The following is an 18,151-nucleotide window of genomic DNA, read 5'->3' on the forward strand; positions in this document are numbered from 1 at the left end:
AAAAAAGAGGAAATATGGGAATGAGAAACAGATTATGCAGGGACAAGAAGACATTTACATGATGAATATATGCAGAGATAGGAGAATGTATTGCTTAAAGTGCCTTAGATTACTTAAATAAAATAGCCACGAATTCCTAGAAATTAAAAACTCATGACAGAAGAAATGAAAAAAAAATCAATAGAAGATGGATGTTTAGAAGATAAAATTGAGGAAATTGTCCCAGAAAGTAAGCCCAAATGATGAAGAAATGATAAAGAAGAAAAAATTAAGAAAATCAGAAGATAGGCAGTCCAATAGCCTCTTCATATTCTCTATCCTATTTCTGTAGCTCCTTTACTGATAACATGAAATGACATACATTCAAGAATCCTCAAAAAATATATGTTGTTTTGAATAGCAATAATAAAAATTTGGGAGGCCATCAGTCCAATGAGTTATTCATTAGGGCCAATGCTATTCTACATATACTCTAAATTATCACACACACACAACACCCACTTACAGGAACAAAAACATCCATTCTGCAAACCAGCACCTACTCACATACATGAGGCCCCTTCATACATTACTGGATTACCTGCTCCCAGAGAATGGGTCCCATCCCTCTGATTCTGTGCTGTGTCCCCACATATAAGTGTATATCTATTGGTATATAGTGAACATGAACAAACATTTTATTGAATAAATATTGAGTGCATTTCCATAAACTTTTATTTATGGAAGGGGTATGTTTTCTCTAATATATATGGAAATTATAGGTGACAACTTCAGCTGCTACAATTAATTAAATAATTATTGCTTCCTCAATTTAATGTCTCTGGTGAGAGCATGGCAATGTAGTCACAAAAATAAACAAATAAACACCAACCACTTTGCAGAATATTTATTTATTTATTTATTTATTTTTAACATTTTTTTTTTAATTTTTTTTTCAACGTTTATTTATTTTTGGGACAGAGAGAGACAGAGCATGAATGGGGGAGGGGCAGAGAGAGAGGGAGACACAGAATCGGAAACAGGCTCCAGGCTCCGAGCCATCAGCCCAGAGCCTGACGCGGGGCTCGAACTCACGGACCGCGAGATCGTGACCTGGCTGAAGTCGGACGCTTAACCGACTGCGCCACCCAGGCGCCCCTATTTTTAACATTTTTAAAAAAAATTCTAGTTAACATAAAATATAACACTCATTTCAGGAGTAGAGTTTAGTGATTAATCACTTACATATTGATCACTGGGTTACATAAACCCAGTGTTCATCATAACAAGTGGCCACCTTAATACCCATCATCCATTTAGTCCATTCTCCACCTACCTCCCTCCATAACCCTCAGTTTGTTCTTTATCATTAAGAGTCTCTTACAGCTTGCTTCCCTCTCCCTTTTTTTCCTTCCCCTATGTTCATCTGTATTGTTTCCTAAATTCCACATACAAGTGAAATCCTATAGTGATTGTCTTTCTCTGCCTGATTTACTTTGCCTAGCATAATACATTATAGTTCCATCCACGTTGATACAAATGGCAAGATTTCATTCTTTTTGATGGCTGAGTAATATTTCATTACACACACACACACACACACACACACACACCACATTTTCTTTATCCATTCATCAGTCGATGGACATTTGGGCTTATCCGTAGTTTGGCTATTGTTGATAATGCTGCTATAAACATCGGGGTGCATGTACACCTTCAAAATTGTATTTTTGTATCTTTCAGGTAAATATCCAGTAATGCAATTGCTGGGTCATATGGTAGTTCTGTTTTTAACTTTTTGAGAAAAGTCCATACTATTCTCCAGAGTGGCTTTACCAGTTTGCATTTGCACCACTATTCCGTATCCTTGTCAACACCTGTTGTTTCTAGTGTTGTTAATGTTATCAATTCTGACAGGTGTGAGATGGTATCTCATTGTGGTTTTGATTTGTATTTCCCTGATGATGAGTGATGGTAAGCACCTTTTCATGTGTCTGTTAGCCATCTGAATGTCTTCTTTGGAAAAGTATCTATTCATGTTTTCTTCCCATTTCTTAACTGAATTATTTGATTTTGGGATTTTCAATTTGATAAATTCTTTATAGATTTTGGATACTAACCCTTTATCAGATACATCATTTGCAAATATCTTCTCCCATTCTGTAGGCTGCATTTTAGTCTTGGTGATTGTTTTCTTCACTGTGCATAAGATTTTTATCTTGATGAAGTCCCAAGAGTTCAATTTTTGCTTTTGTTACTCTTGCCTGTGGTTACGTGTCTGGTAAGAATTTGCCATGGTCAAGGTCAAAGAGGTTGCTGCCTGTGCTCTCCTCCAGGATCTTGATGGTTTCATATCCTACATTTATGTCTTTCACCCATTTTGAATTTATTTTTGTGTATGGTATAAGAAAATAGTCCAGTTTCATTCTTCTGCATGTAGCTGTCCAGTTTTCCCAACACTATTTATTGAAGAGACTATCTTTTTTCCATTGAATATTTTTTCCTGCTTTGTTAAATATGAGTTGACCATAAAGTTGTGGGTCCATTTCTGGGTTTTCTATACTGCTCAATTGATCTATGTGTTTGTTTTTGTGCCAGTGCCATACTGTCTTGATGATTACAGCTTTATAATATAACTTGATGTCTGGAATTGTGATACCTCCAGCTTTGTTCTATTCAGGGTCGCTTTGTCTATTCAGGGTCATTTTTGGTTCCATACAAGTTTTCTTTGTCTATTTTCAAGATCGCTTTGTCTATTCAGGGTCATTTTTGGTTCCATACAAGTTTTAGGATTATTTTTTCTAGCTCTGTGAAATATTCTGCTGGTATTTTGATAGGGATTGCATTTAATATGTAGGTTGCTTTGGGTAGTAGACATTTTAACAATGTTTGTTATTCCAATCCATGAGCATGGAATGTTTTTCCATTTCTTTGTGTCCTCTTCAAATTCTTCCATAAGTCTTCTATAGTTTTCAAAGTACAGATCTCTTATGTCTTTGTTAGGTTTATACCTGGGTATCTTACGGCTTTTGGTGCAGTTGTAAATGGGATTGATAACTTGATTTCTTTTTCTTCCTGCTTCATTATTGGTGTATAGAAATGCAACAGATTTCAGCCTATTGATTTTATGTCCTGAGAATTTGCTGAATTCATGTATTAGTTCTAACAAATTTTTGGTGGACTCTTTCAGGTTTTCTACATAGAGTATCATGTCATCTGCAAATAGGACAGTTTGACTTCTTTCTTACAAATCTGGATGCCTTGTATTTCTTTTTGTTGTCTCATTACTGAAGCTAAGACTTCAAGTACCATGTCCTCATAGAATGAGTTTGGAAGTTTTCCTTCCATTTCTACTTCTTGGAACAGTTTGAGAGGAATATGCATTAACTCTTCTTTAAATGTCTGGTAGAATTCCCCTGGGAAGCCATCTGGCCTTGGACTTGGTTTTTGGGAGATTTTTGATTAGTATTTCAATTTTTTTGCTGGTTATTGGTCTGTTCAAATTTTCTATTTCTTCCTGTTCCTGTTTTGGTAGTTTGTATGTTTCTAGGAATACATACATTTCTTCCAGATTGCCTAGTTTGTTGGCATATAATTTTTCATAATATTCTCCTATGATTGTACTTCTGTAGTGTTGGTTGTGATCTCTCCTCTTTTATTTGTGATTTTATTTATTTGGGTCCTTTTCTTTTTTATAAGTATCTATGGGTTTGTTAGTTTTATTAATTATTAATTCTTTCAAAGAACCAGGTCTTAGTTTCATTGATCATTCTACTGGGTCTTTTTGTTTCTATATTGTTAATTTCTGTTTTATATATTTATTATTTCCCTTCTTCTGCTGGCTTTAGGTTTTAGTTTCTGTTCCTCTCATAGCTCCTTTAGCAGAATTTTATTCTACTGGTTCTACAATTGTCAAGTTCCTTTATGATGAGTGCATTCAACATTGAAGAACAAGAAAATGCCACAGTGGTCAGTCTCTATTGTGAGATTGGCCATAGCACTGATGAAGCATGGAAGTTCCTTTGAGCACTTAGTTACTGTATATTAAAATGATCAAGGGAGTCCTGATATCTGCCACAAGTTCTTATGTTGACACTAGGAATTAAGTATTATTGAAATATGGTAGTCCCAGAAGGGCCAGCAATTCATTGTTAATGGAGTTGACAATTGTTCTGGATATAGCTTTTCCTTCCCTGCTTCTAGTAGCTCAAACAGTAGCAACAAAAGGAACTTACAGAATGCTCAATTCATTAGGATGGGTTCCCATAAAACATTGCCTCAGATGAAGGGAGACATTTTACAAAGCAGTGGCAAAATTGGACACATGATCAAAGATTCCATTGGCATTTTGCTCCAGTATTTTTTAAATAATCAATTGAAAGTGTAACTTGATTGTATCTCACCGTAGCTGCACCACAACTTGTTCACTCTCCACACCCAGGTGCTTCTCTGCCACTACCAGATGATGATAGCACAAACTTGTCTAAACATTTTGACACACATACAAATCAGAAAAGGCAAGGAAATGTACACCTTACTAAGTAACAGTTGACTGACAGCAGATGTGAACTGGTGGATAAATAGTTCTTTATTCCTTTGGCAGATAATTTTGAGGTGCATTATACACAGGTCCTTATCAGGTCCACAGTGTGATGGATTTTCAGTTGTCCACAGTTGTGATCATCTCTATAACACACTCTTGGATTGGACTTTCCTCTTTCCCTGGCTCATTCTTTCCACTCATCCCCTCTAATTCCTTGGAGTCTTGTAGCAAAACAAACTACATTTATGCAAGATTTTATTTCCAGCTATGCTTTTTGGGGGAACATGAATTAAGACATTAGGACTCCCTAACATATATAAGAATTAACCATAAACCTATTTTCCAGATAACTATCATTCTTTAAAAAGTAAAAAAAGAATTGGGGTACCTGGGTGGCTCAGTTGGTTAAGCATCCTACTTTGGCTCAGGTCATGATCTCTGTTTGTGAGTCTAAGCCTCACATCAGGCTCTGTTTTGAAAGCTCAGAGCCTGGAGTCTGCTTCAGATTCTGTGTCTCCCTCTCTGTGCCCCTCCTCCACTCATACTCTCTCTCTCTCTCTCTCTCTCTCTCTCTCTCTGAGTTAAATAAACATTAAAAAAATTAACAGAAATCATATCACATATATTTAATCTGATTTTTCCACATGATACAATTGCTACAAAAGCAATATGAATATGATGCTTAACCTGAATCTGATTGTGGAAGGCAGAATTCTGAGATGGCACCCAAGATTGCCACTCCCTGGTGTATACTCCCTGAATAACCCCCTCTTCCTTTGAGTGTGGGAAGCACTGTGAACATGACAGAATTCACTCCTATGACTGTCAATTATATGACAAATGGATCATGCTATATAATAAAGGCAAAAGGACTTTTCAGATAAAGGTCCCAAATCAGTTGTTTTGAGGAAATCAAAAGGGAGACTACCTGGGTGGGCCTGACCTACTGAGGTGAGGCTTTAAAAGAGACTCTGTCCTCTCTGAAGGAAGAAATTCAAAGGGTGAGAAAAATTTTCATGCTGGCCTTGAAGAAGCCAGCTTTCATTTTGGGAGAGGATGGGACCACATGGGAAGTACCTGAGAACAGTCTCTAATTGCTGAAGGGCAGTTCCCAGGCTTGACCCAAGCCAGCTACGAAGTGAGAATGTCAACATATACTGCAAGGAAATGAAATCTGCCAATAATCTGAATGAGCTTGAAATAGAACTCCAAACTCCAGATAAAGAAGCAGCTTGGCTGATATTTTAATTGCAATTTTGTGAGGCTCTAACAGAGAACTCAACCACTCTGTGCCCAGATTTCTGATGTTCAAAAACTATGAGACAAATGGATATTGCTTTATACTAATTTGTTACATAGCAACAGGAAATTAATAATAGATAAAATAGAACAAAATATGTCATTTTATTTCCAGTTAAATTTCTGCAACGTAGGCTCTAAGGATAATAAACAAACATATAAACACTACTGTCTTAGGAGTCTAAAATTTAAACTCACATTTTCACAGTCTCTTTTGGTATTCTCTTAAAACAGTCTAAAACAAAGTTATATGAATTATTTTCTGGAAGTAAGAAGCAAGATGATAAATGTTATAATGTCAGTTTGAAAATTAGTTTATAATCAAGTACATGAAATTATATGGAATGATGAGCTTCTTTTCCTGTTTTAGGAATAAGTTTTCTTGTGCATGATTTTGATTTCAAAAATGTTACAAAGGTGTTAAACACTGGCGTTAGGAATTCATTCCCCATTATTGTTTAGGAAGAAATGATAATGCTAAGTGAACAAAGACAACTGGTTAAAGAATAATTCTAAGTACAAAACCAAGGGGAAATAAGGAAGTCACATTTTTGAGTGCGTGTTATATGCTTGCCACCATGGCAATTGCTTTACATGTGTTGTGTCCTCTAATGCTTAACAAAAATTCTGAAAAGTAGGTATCTCATTTCAGAGATTCCAAGTCTTGAAACTCAAAGAGTTGAGTAATTTGTGCAATATCATACAGCTAGTGAGTAACAGAGCTGAATTCTAGCCCTCATCAATCTGAATTGAAAGTTAAAATAACACTGAATTTAAATTTGAGTTCTTTGTTTTTTCCCATCTATAAGGTTGAAATCATCACATGCTATGAACTACCACATCCAGATATATAGTATGTTAAAGGACAACTGGAGGGCAAAGGCAAAGGTAAATATTTTGAAAAATACAGAAAAAAAGAATATGAAGGTAAAGAGATGTTTATTGACTTAGGAGTCCTCTTAGGGTGCAGATTCCCTTTCAAAACAGTTTGGAAACTTATGAAAGGACTCATTGTTCTGACTTGTTAATAAGTGCCTGAGAAAATTCTCAAAATTTGTTAAACTTTGAAGATAATCTCAGAGTTTGAGAAATACAGTCTAAAATGACCAGAGTACACATCCCACCTGTGAATCATCATTGCACAAAAGTAAACCACTTTCCATGTAGCTGATGGCTTTGTCCCAATGTGGACACTGAGCCGAGATTCACCTACCTCCTTCTTCCTATGCAGCTGAGTTCTCCCCTGGTGTCTGTGTTGCTAACCATACTCAGTCACTCAATGGCCTTTTCCCTGTACCTGACAAAGACCTCATTTCAATTATCATGCACAAAAGGACACTTCTGACAGTGAAATAGGACATTAGTAATTTCACTGGGATTATCCAGACAAACTAAGACACAACTCCTCTTTCTATTCATTTTATTCTCTTACTCTTATTGAGTATGTTCCCCATAGCACTGAGTAATCTGGCTTTGTGCATTTTTCCACTTTCCTATCTGATAATTTTCTTTAATGCTTTCTTTGTCTCTCTCAGCTTACACCTTCATGATAAACTGACTCAATCATACTTTCATCAAATTCCATGACCTTTTAACTTCTTTACCTACAAATCCTGCCAAGCCCCAACCTTGAGATAATCTACAATTTATTTGTTTCGTATTATGTTCAAAATTGTCAACACAAAATTATTTGTTACTAATAAACAAAGACATTAGTGTAAATTGAGAACTTTTATTAAGCTGCATCTCAATCATTTTCACCCTACTCCTTTCCCCATTGAAATGAATTTAGTAATTCCAATTTACTACATACTGCAAATCCCACTGCTGTTATTTCAGATTTTTGCCATTCCACTCATTTCCAGATTTCCAGAAATCTACCCTTTTCACCTTTGTATGCAGCAGGTGATTATACCTACTTGCATGAGAAGATGAGTTAGAACTTCTAGAGGTGCAGCACTACACTTATTTTTAGAAAGTTATTCATATGGTTATAAGACATGCTACTTATAGCAAAAGAGAAATTATAAAGATACCATAAAGGAAAATAGAAAACTTTCCTCTGATACCATATATCCTATTCCACTTTCCTGAAGTCATTAATGTTAACGTTTTTCAACTTTGTATGATTCCTTCCACTTGTTGCTTCCTACCCAAAAAGTCATACACATTACTGTATACATTTGAAAATTTATTTTTATTTTGACTAAATAGAAGCACATTGTAAAAAGTACTCTGAACCTAATTTTCACTTAAGACCTCTTTTCCTAAAAAAGTATTAATATACACACACAAACACACATGCAAGTAGTTTATAAGGACAACTGTGTAACATGGTAAGGCATTCTTGGGCAATACTTTGTTTTTTCTATTTTTTTCTTGAGTTTCCATCCATGTCTCACTTTTCTCATCCCTCTCCCTGCATCATTCACCCACCCTCATCTGACCCATAGTACCCCAAGTAAACAACCTAGAAAGCGTATACAAACTTCATCAACTGTATATAAATACATGTGCATAAAAATGTTATATATATGTATATATATATGTACATATATATGTACATTTTATGCACATATATACGTATATATGTATATGTATATATGTACGTATATATGTGCATAAAAATGTAATATATATGTATATGTATATACACACACACATACATACACACACACAGTCACACATATAAAGAAATATTAAATGGGATATTTCCTCCACGATACCAAAACATAATAGACATAAAATTTCAAAATGAAAGACAGACTTCAGAGGACATTTCAAAATGATAAGAACTAGTAGTATGACTCTCAAAATCCAGCAAGTGGTTATAAAAGATGAAGTGTGTGGATATTGGAAATGGGTTTATAAAAAGATTTCTTCCTAAAAAGAATGGGTTAATGTGAGAAAGGACAATCTCCTAACCCCAGGTCTATCAAGAAAGGCTAAAACAGAGGTGCCTGGGTGGCTCAGTCGGTAGGGCATCCAACTCTTGATCTAAGGTCTTGAGATTGAGCCCCATGTTGGGCTCAGTGTGCAGTGTGGAGCCTGCTTGGGATCCTCTCTCTCTCTCTCTCTCTCTCTGCTCCATCACCACTCACACACTCTCTCTCCAAATAAATAAATAAACTTAAAAAGGAAAAAAAGAAAGGCTAAAATAATGCCATACAGGGAGTGTGACATGTATTCTCTGAAGTTGGGCAATAAAGGGGACTGGTGACTCATATTAAAGAAAACAAAAAGTAGCCTGAGACAATAAAGAGAGCTGCTTCTGAGAAGACATGTGGTCCTCTACAATGGTGAATAGGACACAGGAAACATGTAAGATGTGAAAAGGAGATGATAGATTTAGAGTTGTTTCTGCTTTTATCAGAGAGTACACTTTGAAAAGGAAGTTTGGTGAACAGCATAAAGTAGACCGATATAAAACCTGAGGCTAGGAAGAATGCATTTCCCTTGAAAAATAAGTTGTAGTCTGAGGAGCCCAGAGGAGAACCTAAAGAGGCCATAAAAATGGTCTAGAGAGAAAGAGCCTGATATACCATCTACCAGACCCAGAGAGCACAAAGCTGCCCTATGAGAGCATCAATTAAGTAAGGCTGTCTTCTGTTTTTCCCTTCTCCACCCTCTGTCATGGCAACCCTGGACAGGTAAGTAAGAACAGTTAGCTAGTGGGAACTGAAGTGAGCCAGCAAGCAAAAAGCAACCAGGTACAGATGAAGGCTCTGTCCTATAGCTCATTCCTGCTAAGGGAAGTTTTTATTATAAATTTGAAGCTATGTTTGCCTTAAAGTGGTCTTGTGGATGTACATAAATTGTCATTCAGGGGCAGGAGAAGGACTTGCTAAAATTAATTAACTTTGAGATTAAAATAAAATTGGGTTCTGATTATATCCCATGAATCATTTTATAATGCTATTTAAATACAAATACATCTGATTTATTTATTTAATGAATATTTGTTCAACCCTATTTGGTACCAGGTACTGTTCTACGTTATTAGGATAAATAAATTAGTAAAACCAAATAAAAATTTCTAGCTTTGAGAAACACAAACCTAATGGGATGAGGCATACAGGATACATAATAAAATTGTAAATGACATAATATTTTATATGATGATACAGTGGTAAATGCTGTGAAAATACAGTGTGGGGTGAGAGGGATCAGGAATATTATGATGTAAGGGACAAGAATCAGTTTTATATAGGGTACTCAAGGCAGGCCTCATTTAAAAGGAGGTATTTGAGCAAAGTCTCAAAATTGGTGATGACAATAGCATTGTAGATATCGAAGGGAAGAATGGTCCTGGAAGAGGAAATGGCCAGGCAAAAGACCCAAGAAAACATGAATAACAAATTGAAGGAATTGTAAAGAGCTGGTGTCATTGAGAAAACCAAGCAAGAAGAAGAGTAAAAAGATGGGGCGCCTGGGTGGCGCAGTCGGTTAAGCGTCCGACTTCAGCCAGGTCACGATCTCGCGGTCTGGGTCTGGGAGTTCGAGCCCCGCGTCAGGCTCTGGGCTGATGGCTCGGAGCCTGGAGCCTGTTTCCAATTCTGTGTCTCCCTCTCTCTCTGCCCCTCCCCCGTTCATGCTCTGTCTCTCTCTGTCCCAAAAATAAATAAACGTTGAAAAAAAAAATTAAAAAAAAAAAAAAGAAGAGTAAAAAGATGGAAGGTTAAATGAGTTACTTTTTTTTTTTAATTTTTTTTTTTTACATTTATTTATTTTTGAGAAACAGAGTGAGACAAAGCGTGAGCGGGGGAGGGGCCGAGAGAGAGGGAGACACAGAATCTGAAGCAGGCTCCAGGCTCTGGGCAAGCGGTCAGCACAGAGCCCGATGCGGGGCTTGAACCCACAGACTGTGAGATCATGACCTGAGCCGAAGTCGGACACTCAACTGACTGAGCTACCCAGGCGCCCCTAAATGAGTTACTTAATAAGAGCAATGGAAAGGATGAGTTGACATTAAATCAGATGGAGAAGCTGCTCATAGAGAGAAGAATATAACTAGTTTGTACATATTGATTTTATTTTTTTTGTGTTTTTATTATTTATTTATTTATTTATTTATTTATTTATTTATTTAGAGAAAGAGACAAAGAGACTGAGCGTGAGCAGGGGAGTGGCAGAGAGAGAAGGAGACACAGTATCTGAAGCAGGCTCCAGCCTCTGAGCTGTCAGCACAGAGCCCAAGAGGGGGCTCGAACTCGTGAACCACAAGATCATGACCTGAGCCAAAGTTGGAGGATTAACTGAGCCACCCAGGCACCCCAGCTTTGTACATACTGATTTGTGATGTCTATCACACATCCAGATGAAAATGTTAAGAGAGCATTTGGATATCAATTCCAGATTTAGCCAGAGATACAAATTTAGGAATTAGTAGTGATTAGATGGAACGTGACTACTGAAGAGTGTAGGGATGGTGGGGAAGAAGTGGAAGATTGAAGCTGAAGGCACTTTAGGATAAAGCTGCTGGGGAAAAGACTAGAAACCCACAAATGACACTGTTAAGGAGTGGCCAGTCAGTAAGGCAGGAGGAAACTAAGAAAATGTGGTATCCAGGAAGACAAATGAAAAAGGAATATCAAGTAAAGAGGGTGATTATCTGTGTTAAATGTCGCTTTAAGACTAAGTAAGATGCGGACTGAGAAATGAATGCTGGATTTAGCAACATGGAGCTTTGACCAAAAATCTTGCTGCAGCAATGGGGTGCAGAAGTTCTGATGAAGTTAAAGAGCACTTAGGAGGAAGGGAATTTCAAACAGAGTATATAAATAGGACTACAGCTCACAGGGGGTGTGAAATGAAGATATTATTTTTAAATACGTAAAAATAAAAGCATGTTTGGATACCAATGCGAATGCTTCAGCAGACAATGAAATAGTGAAAGTGTAGGAGAGAGGGGAAATTTTCTGGATATATATCATTGAACAGACCAGTAGCAATGTACACAAGTGGAGAGACCACCTTTAGGCACATCATCTATAGTAAGAAGCAGGACGGCAAATTATGAGACTGAAGATGCCCTTTTACTTATGTTTTCCATTTTTTGTCAAATTGCTCTCTATTCCTTATGTCAGGTGTTATCTTTTACTTTTTCCATGCCATTCATGCTTACCTTTCTATTCCTGGTGCTTATATATTTTTTTAAAAAACCCACAAAAACCCTATCAATATATATGAGACCAAGATACCAACCATTTCCTCAATGAAAATTGTCCGTTCCCCAGTGATGTCCCACTCAGTGATGAGACATTTAAAATACTGTTAGCTGTCCCCCTTCTTTTCCTCTTTCCCCCCACATTTTTTCTTTGACCCTTAGGGGAAATCTTTGGAATCTTTCTACTTCTCCTTTGTCATCATGAGTCTAAACCAACTTTTAAATTTTACTGAATTATGGAAAGAGCCTAAATGTCCATCAACTGATGAATGGATAAAGAAATTGTGGTATATATACACAATGGAATACTATGTGGCAATGAGAAAAAATGAAATATGGCCTTTTGTAGCAACGTGGATGGAACTGGAGAGTGTAATGCTAAGTGAAATAAGCCATACAGAGAAAGACAGATACCATATGGTTTCACTCTTATGTGGATCCTGAGAAACTTAACAGGAACCCATGGGGGAGGGGAAGGGAAAAAAAAAAAGAGGTTAGAGTGGGAGAGAGCCAAAGCATAAGAGACTGTTAAAAACTGAGAACAAACTGAGGGTTGATGGGGGGGTGGGAGGGAGGGGAGGGTGGGTGATGGGTATTGAGGAGGGCACCTTTTGGGATGAGCACTGGGTGTTGTAAGGAAACTAATTTGTCAATAAATTTCATATATATAAAAAAAATAAATAAAATTAAATTAAATTAAATTAAATTTAAATTAAATATCCATTTTGCACAATAAAAAAAAATAAATTTTACTGAAGTAACTTGACACTTTCCAAGCTATTATTAGCATCTTCCTATGCAATTTGTCTCTTTGATTTCAAGGACTTTTATTAAAGTTGTCTGTTGTAAACTTCCAGTCTTTCAATTACTATCTCTATCATTATCCATTCAGATTTCACTAGATACAGTATGGCTCCTGGCTTACCTCTGTTTCCTGTACATGTACTCTTTGTGTTTCACCACCTTGACTATCCCTCTTTACCTTCTCTTTGGGTAGCTGGCTTCTCCATTTCCTGACATTAAGGAAAAGTGATATATTTTCTAAAAACATGCATATGTGTAAATAATCTTTCCTTCACCTTGGCATGGGGAAAGGAGATATCTACATGGGTGTAGAATTGGATGGGCATAGGCTTTTTAGGTTACATTCCTTTTTCTTCCAGTACTCTATAGATCAGATTGCAATATTAGCTATTTATCAGAAGTAGCTGGGGAGCTAAAATATATCAATTCTTTGTCCCACCCCCAGAGTTTCTGATTTAATTCATCTGGGATGGAGCATGGCATAAGCATTTTCTGAAAGGTCCCCTGCTGACTGTGATGTGCATCTAAGGTTGAGATCGTGGGGTTGTTATTCTACTGTAATGCTATTCTTCTACTGACATTGTTTTACTGTGGTCAGCATGGGAGACGTGAAGCCCAATTTGAGTCTGATATGCCTGTCTTTGTACTTTAATGCTCTTTCTACATATATGTCTTAATATTTTTTCCCTCATGCTCAAAATTTAGAAATTCTACTTTAAGCGTGTTTTTTCCTCATAAATTGTAATTGAATATGGAAATCCTTTCAACAGGGCTTTCTTCAACTCAGGGGTTTTTGTCTATTATTTGATTAATTAATGTCTTAATATAATCTCCCCTTTTGTCTTCTTCTGGATTTCCTGTTTTCTGACTGTGTCCTTAATGTCACTTAACTCTTCCCTTATGTTTTCTATGCATATTTTATTCTGTGGTATTTCTTCCACCTGTTCTTCTATGCTACTAATTCAATAATCAATAGTAAACATCTTCTCTTTCCATTGACATGATGAACTTTTAAATTTGAAGATGGTGTTATTTAATTTCCATAAAGCTGTTTTGAACTATAATTAAATGTTATTAAGTCCTCCCATTATGAATATATTTAAATGCCCAGTAGGTATGTTATATCAGGAGGGTCCTATCAGTTACTTCACTCTCTTTTTTGTGCCCCCCCTCCCCGGTGAGTTTTAATTTTCTAGGTTCTTCTCACTGTTGCTAAAATGAAGCTTCTGGAAAAGACTAAATAGCAGTAGACCCACAGGATGGGGTCTCTGTCTATGTGGGCTGCCAGCGTTGCAGCCATCATGTTGTCCTGCCTTATGACAGAAAGTCTTTCTGTTTCCTGGTGTCCACATACCTGTATTCTTCAGGGACAGAAAACTCAGCCTACTTTCTAGGTACTCCTCCATGCAAGTGCACTTGGCTTATCTAGGCCCCTCTTTCTTTACTCTCACACATAAACCCTCACCTAAATAGGATCAATTTGAGCTAAGGAGTGGAACCACAGTCTTCAGATATTCATTATGGGCTCTCTAACTCTGGGATTTCTGCCTTTTTTTTTTTTTTTTTTTTTTTTTTTTTTGCAATTTGGTGCTCCATCTGTCAGGGCTCTGAGAGCCCAAGGCTTTTGCTCTTCAGTCTCCACCTGTCTTATCTACAGCTGCAGCTTGGCATGGAAAGTGTTATGGAGTTATGAGTAGAAGAACCAAGGTCCATTAAGTCTTCATCTTACCAAGAAGCCCTACTCTCTATGTTCTAAACTTTTAAGTTGGTATTTATTTTTCCTCATCCTACAACACTCTGCATCAGAGTTCTCAGGTAAGAGATTGGTGACTATCAGAACACCTGTTTACCAATTTCTTATAACGGCCACAGTAAGCAAGAGACCTTCTAAGCAATAATTTGCCATAATGTGCAGAATACAAATTCATTTATATTCATCTTCTTCAAGATAATCAGGTGCAACTGGTCTATACAATGGCCTGTGCAATGATATTGTTTTCAAAATCTGTCCATTTCAAGGTATCAGCAGTTCTAATAGACAGCCAGAGCTGAGAAACACTGATGTAAATGAAAAGGAGCCCATATTACAATAGTTTTTGCAACAACTGTATATGGCAGTGTTTGTCAGTGTTGTTTGAGAATCATGTAAATTAGAATACTTAGGGTATTATTAAAAATGCAAATTCCCAGGTCTCACACAAACCTAATCAATCAGAATTATTAGGTAGAGACCTTAAAATTGTCATTTTTACTGAACCATTGAGATGATTCTTATACATGCCAAATTTTTTTTTGAGAACCACAAGAGAAGATGTGGTTGAATATCCCATGAAAACATAGGTCAAGAACATAGGATGTATTTTTTAGTCAAAAGTGAAAAGCTCCAAATGTCCTGGGTGGCTCATTTGGTTGAGAATCCAGCTCGTGATCTCAGTTCAGTTCTTGATCTCAGGGTCATGAATTCAAGCCCTATGTTGGGCTCCCTGCTGGGCATGAAGCTTACTTAAAAACAAAATAAAACAAAAAAAACAATAAAAAGTGAAAAGCTCCTACTCTGATTTAAGTTCTTTTCAAAGTCTGGTGGTCCAGATCACTTTCTAAATCTTTACTGATAGTATAAATAAGTGAAATATTACTATGAATAGTTAACCTGGAAGGTCTGCCCTCTTATAAATAAGAAAACTATAAGAAAGAACTAAATGCACCAAAAGAACTAAAATGTGAATAAAATACAGAACTTAGAAACGCAAATACGAGAGGGGCTAGCTAGATATAGATATAGAGAGATATAAAGAGCACATTTGAGGAGTGTTTAGAGTAGCCATATATGAATCATTGAACTAAAAAACTAGAGATGAAGTGAACACTCTGGGTATAAAATAGGTGGTAGAATTGGTCGGTTATGTATATTTCTCTTTCCTTTTGTTCTTTAATAAATGCTATTACCTTGTCTACAACTTTAATGCAAACTTATTATGATATATTATCAGAAGCCAATTGAAACCATGTAGTTTTGTCTCAAGCTGAGAAAACAAACAAACAAACAAACAATGTGACACAGCAAGAAGTGGAGGTGGGCAATGGGAAAGGAAAAGCTGACCTCCTGTACGCTCTCCCCAATCCTCACCCTAGCTACCAGTTCCACCAATACTAAACTCTCCATGCAAACATACCAGAAACATTTATGCCACAGGAAATTATTTATAATGGGCCATTTTCTCTCTGCATTTGGTGGAATCCTTCATCTTCTCTAATATTTGGATGTCACTCTCTTCTGTAAAGTCATTCTCTAACTCTCTTCCATAAATCAGAATTGATGGCTCTTTTCTGTCTAATCTCTTTGTTATAGCATAGTCATTTTTCTACTACTCCTATTGGGATATATGAGCATTTTAAGTGTGGAAAGCAGGCATTCTTCATCATTGATCTCAAATACCTAGCAAAGGGCCTGGCACATAAGAGCCTCTGCTCAATAAATTATGGCATCAGTTTAATTCATTGAGTCAATTCAGTCTAAGATAAGTCGATTGTTTCTGGAGTAGCAGTTGAGACTGTAACCTCCTCTCTCTTGTACCTCACTAATTTGCATTTTGAGAAGGAACAGAGAGAATGGAAAAATCAAGGGATGAGAAAAAGCTAAGTGTGTTCCAGAGTGTTCTTATACATAGTCTTGCCTACCTGCTGCTCATTCACGTATTAGATGACATATGATATATTATATACACGTAACAAATTAACCTCAAAATCTCAGGAGCTTCATAAAAATCAATGGGCATTTGTGGCTCATAGTATATATCCAACATGGGTAGGAGGAGGGTATTCTTTACCTATTAGTCAGGAACCCAGAAATGACAGAAGCTCTGCCGTCTTTTCTTAGAACCATCTTAATACAAGGTCTCAGCATTTGCTAGAGAAGGGAAAAATAGCATGGGCAACTTAAATCTGATCTTACCTGCCTCTGCTCTGAAGTTACATATGTTACTTCCCCTCAAAATCCACTGGCGAAAATTAACCACATGCCCCCAACCTAATTATGTGGGAAGCTGGATAGTTTTCCCATGTGTACAGGAAGGAAAGAAATATTAGATATGATGAATTCTGGTGATCTCTGCTATACAAATATTTAGTATGAATCTACTGTGTGCTAAATACTGGACCAGAAAATAGGAATATAACTGTCAGGTAAAACAGCCATTTTCCTGCCTTCATGGAGCTCATGTGACAATAAGGAGGAAACACAGATATTCTACTTATATAATAATAAAAGCCAGAGTTGTAAGCCATGAAATAAAAATCTCAGCAAGCATCAACATTTACAAATGATTAGCAAAGGTTGTACAAGGGAATATCAACAGAGTATGCCACAGTAATACCTGGCAGGCCTGAGCCCATCAGATGGAGCCTCCTGTTTGCTATAGTGTGATGTGTTGTTGTGGCTCTGGAGTCAAAGCTGCTCCTTCTGCATGGCTTGAATTAGCAAAGTGAAGCCTCTTTGTGTTGTGGTCTCACAGCTTATACATCTCTATCTCATGGTCCAGTTCTAGCCATGTGATTAACTTGTACTCATCAGCACAGCTGTAATTCACAAATCCATAAATTATGGATATATTTACCAAAAAACAGGCCAGACAGATCATGTATCTTTTGTTGAAAACATTCCTAGATCAGTAATCAGGTAGTAAATTTCATCAGTCAATATTTGCAAAGGGATGTGTTTGGGGTTAAAAGAAAAACTGTCTCAGGCATTTCTAAGGTGGAAAGAATGAGTTACAGACCCACTGTGAACCTTTATCTTTTTAGCACCTGATCAAACAATTACCTAAAGAAAAGTAAACCTACCACTGTGGTGAGCGCTCCAAAGGTAAGGTGCATGCTGCTATGAAGGAGGGTATTAACAAGCTAGGGGATTCAAGGGAGGTTTATATAAGAAAGTGGTGTCTAAACTGAGAATTGAAGCAAGAATGAGCATTATCCACATGAAAGAGGAAAAAAGAAAATTCTCCCGGCAGAAGAAATAGTATGTGAGTTGGGAAGAAGTAGGCCTATTTGAATAACTGAAAGAACTCAGTGAGACTGGACTATGAGGAACAAGATAGAAAATGGGGGGGGGGGGTGATTCCAGAGAAATCTGAAAGAGTCAAACCATGCACAGAGCAAGATAAATTAGAGATCTTTATCTCAAAAGCAAAGAGAAGCATTTTTAATGCGGGTACACAGAGAATTACATAAGAATTGGAGGGGAGGAGAGAGTGGAAATAACGAGATGGGTTAGATTAATACTGCAGAAGTCTTAGCAGAGAGGAGACGGCATGAACTAAGACTGGGTCATGTAAATAGAGGAAAGTGGTTTTATTCAAGAG

The sequence above is a fragment of the Lynx canadensis genome, chromosome A2, assembly GCF_007474595.2.
Source record: "Lynx canadensis isolate LIC74 chromosome A2, mLynCan4.pri.v2, whole genome shotgun sequence".
Classification (NCBI taxonomy): domain Eukaryota; kingdom Metazoa; phylum Chordata; class Mammalia; order Carnivora; family Felidae; genus Lynx; species Lynx canadensis.